Source organism: Struthio camelus, chromosome Z (genome assembly GCF_040807025.1).
Source record: "Struthio camelus isolate bStrCam1 chromosome Z, bStrCam1.hap1, whole genome shotgun sequence".
Taxonomy (NCBI): domain Eukaryota; kingdom Metazoa; phylum Chordata; class Aves; order Struthioniformes; family Struthionidae; genus Struthio; species Struthio camelus.
In genome coordinates this window covers 16,770,271-16,776,702 of record NC_090982.1, presented here as the reverse complement: position 1 = coordinate 16,776,702, position 6,432 = coordinate 16,770,271, and the positions used below count along the sequence as shown (strand labels likewise).

At 43.2% G+C, this 6,432-nt stretch overlaps 1 protein-coding gene across 2 annotated transcripts in view; it reads left to right on the top strand.

Moving 5' to 3' along the window:
* The first annotated feature begins 4,622 nt into the window (after nt 1–4,622).
* LOC104145335 (uncharacterized protein KIAA1958-like) overlaps nt 4,623–6,432 on the top strand; it is a 78,007-nt gene continuing 76,197 nt past the window's right edge. Inside the window, exon 1 of one of the 2 annotated variants that reach the window (XM_068927845.1) lies at nt 4,623–5,333. The gene's annotated coding sequence lies outside the window, so the exon portion shown is untranslated. The remainder of the gene's footprint in view (nt 5,334–6,432) is intronic. The other variant, XM_068927844.1, reaches the window with a different exon arrangement.

The following is a 6,432-nucleotide window of genomic DNA, read 5'->3' as shown; positions in this document are numbered from 1 at the left end:
CGTGGCCGTTCTTACTGACAAGGTCTGATAAAACCCGTGTAGGAACTCGGGGCCGGCTCTGCTCCCCACCTCCTGGGCTGAAGCAGCGTCATAGCAAAATACTGTTGTGTTGCCAGTCTTGCACTAGACTTGCTAAAGGGCAAGACTTGCTACAATGCACGGATCCATCTTTCTCCTCTTAGTAACCCACAAACGTGGGAGATGCGATAAGCAGGCTTGTGGCAACAGTTAAATTTTTGTGACTTGCAGCTTCTCACATGTCTGCCCCCATGATTCCACACCTCAGGTACAAAACCTGCGCATGAAGAAGTGTATGTTTCTCAGGGATGGAGCAGCAGGACTTGTCTTCCATATTGTCTTACCAAAGTAATCAGTGAAAGCATTATACTTCAGTGGCAAGAAGGGACTTGGTACAGAAGCACATCAGTCCAAATGCTTAAAAGTGGCAAAATTTGAAACTGAACCTCAGTCCCTATAATGGAGAGCTGCTTAACAGGAATCTTCTGATTTTTTTTCCTCTTGTACTTTTCCAGTAGCCCTCTCTTGAGGGAGATTTTTGATAATCTTGGGGGGCGGGGGGCATTTAAAAATAAACAGCATTTATTTTCAAATAAAATGTGAAATTTTATTTTGAGTCTGGGAAGATGTTCTGTACTGCAGGCTGGGGTAGATTTTTCTTGAAGAGTCTTTTGTTAACCTTTTCTCTGTGTAGAGCTTTGTATATTCTGTATCTCTTATGTCTAGTTCAAAAAGAACTGCTGTTACCTTCTAATGTGTGATATACCACACACCCACACCTACAGCGTGTGTTTAGAAATTGCCAAAATCTAGATGAAATACATGACATGCTGCTGTGATGTTTAAATATAATCTGGGATGCGCTATTTTCCTTTTTTTGGGGGGGGGGGGGTGGGCAGCGGGTGAGGCAGAATTTTCCCTCTTTTGCTGGAGGATTGTTTTGACTTAACAGGTTCCAAAATGAAAAGGCAGGTAGCAATGTATTTTTGCTCTAGAGTCACAAGCCTTGAGATTATATCAGGCACATGTTGATGGCAGAGAGCCTTGCGATGAAACAATGATGAAAACCTCCTGAGAGGCTGATGTTTTAACTGGTTTGAACTAGAGCTTAGGATCACTAGTACACAGCATCAAGGCCTACTTACAAATTAGAACTTGTCATACTTCCTGAAATTGCATTTTTAAATGAATCTTCATCAAAACTTGTTTTTTTAACCTTCTGCCTCTTACAGCAGTGCTTTCCTTTCCAATTATTTTATATTTACTGTTTCTTTCCTTGCCAGCATGAGTGAAGAAGTGACTTGAATATTAGAAAAATGCAGAACTTCTAAAACTGCAACTCCTGAGTTGCACTTCTCTAAATGTTATCTGGACAGTATTTCAGTTCAAAGGTGTTTGTCCTCTGGTAGTTACTCTAGAAACCTGATTGTGTTACATTAGTTACAGCAGTGATGAGGGGAATGTGGCCTGTGTGTTTTTTCTTTTTGTAGGAAAGAAGGGTAGGAAAACAAACACTTTCTTTTAGGGCTGAGGTCCCTGCTGCCTAAAGACTTAGACTTACTTACATTTGGATTCTTTGCCATGATGAGGGAGCTTTGTATGCATTTATGAAATCTTTCCAACATTTAAAGTCAATGATTGACAAGATTAACAGACTAAAAGCCATGAGAGCTCAAAGGAAGGAGGGTCTACTTAGAGAACTCAATAGATAAGGGTTACCTTTGTTATGATAACATTGTCATTCAGCAGTGTGAATGCAAACTAGGAAGAACAGAAGCACCATCTGTCAGGGAATTAGCATAGTTTTTTTCCAGGTTAGAGTCAGTATGATAGATCTTCCTGTAGTAAAAAGGCAGCCTTTTGGATTTTGCTATGTATCAGTGCCTTTTTTTTCCTTTTCAAAAAGGAACTGTTCCTTGCTGGAGTTTAATGGTCTTCTGAGTTCTCAAGCTAAAAATGTAGGATGTGGTGTCCTCCTTCACCTGCCTGGCATGGGGACTTGTCTGTTTCTTCTGAAACTCTACTTCCTGTCATTCCCACCTGGAGCTTTTGCTAAAGGAAGGAGAGGGGACACTGCAAACTATGTGGGGACAGCATTGTTGAAGCTCTTGAGACAGGTGTACATGCAGAAAGTTTTATTAGTGCAGTCCATGCACTGACTTAAAGTAACCTCAAGGGAAAAAAGCAAAGGAGAGGGAGAGAAGGGGAAAACTCCCTAGCAGCCAACTGAGAAGCAAAGCAAAGCACTGCTGTCCTAAGAGAGCCTTCTAAGTTTACGAGGCCAAAAATGGAGTTAAGAATTATTCAGTTGCCTTACACAAAGCTGAGAGGCAACAAGTCTTAACTGCCCGAGGAATAAATGCCACTGCTAGGTTGGCAGTTGAACGTATCCGAAGTAAACAATGCCGTATCTTTATCATCTAAGTTGCTCCTACTTTCTTTTCTTCCCAGAGCAGGTAGATCACTCAAACATACCGAGGGTTCCAGTTTGCTGGGAGGCGTGCTTCTGTTTGGTAAGAGGCCGTCCCTGCCCAGAGAATCTCACAATCCAGAAAGACGCAACATATAAGGTATTGTGGCCAGTCTGTTGCAGATTGGCAAGGAAAGCACAGAAGACTGCAAACGGCCCCGGAATTTCTGTGGCAGAACTGAGAATCAGCCCCATCACCAGTCCAGCTCTGTTACCATAAAGCTATCTTTGTGGGGTTTTTTCTTTCTTTTTTTTTTTTTTTTTTTTTGCAGTTGTATTATCCTTTTAAGCCTTAGCTCTGTAGTGCATCCTGTAGCAAAGTAGGTCTAGCCTCATATATTAGCATTAAGAAGGGGAGAGGAACAGAAGTTCTGTGAGTCTGCAATGGCGTTCACACACTGCTTGCAGAAAACTAACCATTTTCTGAACCGAAGAAGCGATACAAGGAAGGAAAGCATGGCCCAGTTAGGTTTTAAAGCCATGCTCTCTGCTGTAAAGCACATTAGGGAATAACTTGAGGGCATGGGTTGGAGACTTGAGTGTCATGGTCTCTTAAACAGAGGACGCACTCCATTGTCCTTATCCTATATACGAAAATTACACGCTGTATGTTCTTACTAATGTCAGCCAAACCTCCGTCCTGTAATTAGCATGTACTTACACTGTCAGATCACCTGCTTTCTTCCAGCTGGGTTTCTTGTTGAACTGTTATTATATGTTCTTACTGTACTCGTTATTCAGGCCTTTGTTTAAATTGCTGTGCTTTACCTGTATTTTTCTGTCATGCAACAGCTGATACTTGCCTGCTGTTACCACAGATACTTCCTGTTCCACCAAAACCACAGATGTCTCTAGTATTATTATGGGCCGTGCTAAATGAAATAGGAAGTTGTTATCAAGCTAAAAAGTAAATGGGGATTCTGGTCCTGTTTAGTCTTCTCTACCTTAACCCTTTCTGGTAGGACAATTAGGCAGATGGTTATTCTCTGAGGAGTCTCTAGAATATTTGTTATATGCAGTACCCAAAGGTCTTTTCTGTCTCCTGTTAGGTTTTTTTTTTTTTTTTTTTCATATTTGTCCTCTATGCCTGGGAAATATTTATGTTACAGGAGCCATTTTCAGTGCTGAAAGAGGCTCATTCTTCACATTTTTTAAAACATTTCTGAAGAGCTTTGTCTTCCAACCAAACATTTAAGAGATCAGAAGCTTTTCTGTATTGCAGCGCTTTATATTCTGCCTGGTTTCTACAGAGAGAACACAGTCAATTTCATTTGTCCTTGCATGAGAAAGAGTGATTGAAACTGCTTCTTGTAGTATAAGCGGTGCTGGAAATGAGGCATCTGAGACTCTCTGAGACTATATTGGATAAGAGGAGCCTGCGAAGTAGACTAAATAAAGTCCATAGGAGTTTTGTGCAAAGAGCTGTGTTATCACAACTCTGAAAACTCAATGGCTGTTTTCTCAAAGGTATCTCAGACATCTGATAAGTAGCATGTGATTGTCAAAAGCACCTTATGGGCTGACCTTTCTATGCCTTTTTCTGTGTTACTACTAAATTCCTAGTTGCAATCTGATGACAAGTCTAACAAAGCAAGGACCCCAGGAAGCTAGTTCCCCTCCGGTACCTGTGGGTGTGAATGCAAAGTAGCCTCATCGAACCCTGTGATGACAGAATTTGTCTACAGTGTCTCCTATAGCCTCAGTCTGACCTCTACACCTGATGAAAAGGTGGCTACTGAACATGACAGTCTGAGGCCCCAACCAGTAGAAAAGTAAGATGCCTTTGTCAGATTGTCGGCTGACCCGGTTGGGTCAAGAAGAAAATTTAAAGCTGACTGAAAGGCTGAGTATTTTTCATGGGTGCTATCGTGTCTTTGCAGACCTTTGTAAGTGGTTATCTATTCTGCTTTTATTCAATACTTAGTCCTGTTTACTTTGACCTTAACTCTAGCTTCAGGCTAGGAGTTGTTTTGTTTTGTTTTGTTTTGGGTTTTTTGTTTGTTTGTTTGTTTTTTAAGATGATGGCTACCATTGCAATGCTAACATCCAATCACTGTGAATTGAGTGGTCCTTAGAGCCGATACTTACTCCCACACACCCAAAGGGTAATGGATGTGCCCACTCGTATGCCATGCTGGTTGGGCTGTGAGTCGCCAATAGTCGGGTATAAGAGGGACAGAAGTTTTCTGTTAATCAGTGATGACTGGAAAAAGACAGGAGAAAGAGAAAAGTCCTTAGCACTGCCTTGTGATGTTCGAATCGCTGCCCTGTACCTTTTCACATCCTGCCTCCTAACCAGGAAACAACCTTGGCGCTCCTTTTCTGACCACCCCCTTTAATTCAGTTTGGTGTTTCCGAGAGCATGGGCAGACAACTCCTCAAGTGCGTGCATAAGTTTGCCCTGCCCCCATCTAGCAGAGTGGTATTTGCACCATCTAACTGTAGCAACCTGCTGCAGATGGCTAAAGTAGAAGACGAGTCTCTTCCAACTTCCCTGTTTGAGTCAGGCTTCTGGCGGCCTTAACGCGCCGCGTTCTTGATGTGGCAGGGAATGTGCACTCCTCACTTGTGGATCCCTTTAGGTTTTCTGTGCCCTAGCTTCCGACCTGTACAGCAGGGATGTAAGACAGGGTTCAGGCAGTTAATGGCATTGAAATCCATTAGCATTGAAAGTGCTAATGGAGCAGGGGACAACCAGGTGCTGCGGTGAAGGACTGGCAACGCAGAATGGTTTTGCTTTGTTAAAGGTGAAGTTATTCTGAAAGCTGAAATCAGGCCTCCCTGGAAGTGACAGAAATCTTGTGGCAACATGCAGTGCCCCTGCAAGTAACTCTGAGACTGGCAGGTAAGTGAAGAGTAAACTAACTGACAGTGCTTTGTTTTAAAATATTGTGGTTATATTTAATTGCAGATGGTTTAGGAATCAGGATATGATACTTCGTAGGCTCTGCTTTTAAAAAACTTTCCTTACGTAAAGAGAACGCGTGTGGGTGAAAGGGAGAAGCCATCTAGTTGCTATTCCTCTTTAAGGATCCTTCTGAAGCAAATGGATCATGTTGCGATGCTGCTTAAATTAACTGACCTTTCAGATACTGAATTTCCAGTGTTTTCTATAAGAACCCTAATAACCCACCAGACAGCAGTCTTATTCACTGCTCTATTCTCCTCTTTCTGTTAGCTATTTTCCAAGGAAGTACTGACTGGAAGAGCTCCCGTTCTGCCCTGCGCTTGGCTCGGCGGCAGCGCAAGGCAGCTGGCGTTCGCACATGTCCTCTCAGCTTTCACTGCTGAGATGATCGTTTCGTCGGCTGGTTTTTAATATTCGGATCCTGCCTACCCCAGCGTAGGTCTTCTACACCATTAGTGAAAAGGAAGGTATATGAAACCATCTCAAGCAGTACTCGTGAAGGGGACTCTGCCTCTTCATCCAGTCGCCCTCAGCGTTGCTAGAGAGTGTGTTGATACCCCTCGTCTACCTGCGGTCAGACCACTTGCCTTCCTGCTACTAGTGAGGAAACTGCCCTCCACCTTGTTATACTCGATTTCCCATCCTTATTATTGGGTGTCTGGAAGCTGTAATTTCTCCCCAGAACTACCTCAGCAGGGGGCGAGTCTGGATTAGGTCCTGCCTCTCTTCCTGTGGTGCAGCTGGTCCTGATTAAAACCTAAGTGTGGTCAGGAGAATAACTGTTTGCCTTTCTGATGTTTCATTCTCACTCTAGCTGCTCTTGTGGTTGTTTCTTAGCATATGACCGACCTCTTAAAAACGGAAAGGACATAGCCTTTTCTGTTTGCCTCTGTGGTGCACTGTTTGTCTCTCCCTCCCAGCCCCGTTCAACACCTCCCAGAACAGCTTCCCTTCTGCAGGGGAAGCTGGGGGATTTCGCAGTGATGCTGTTTTGTTTGGCCGTTGCATTTCACTTGGTGGTACTTACAGGACAGGA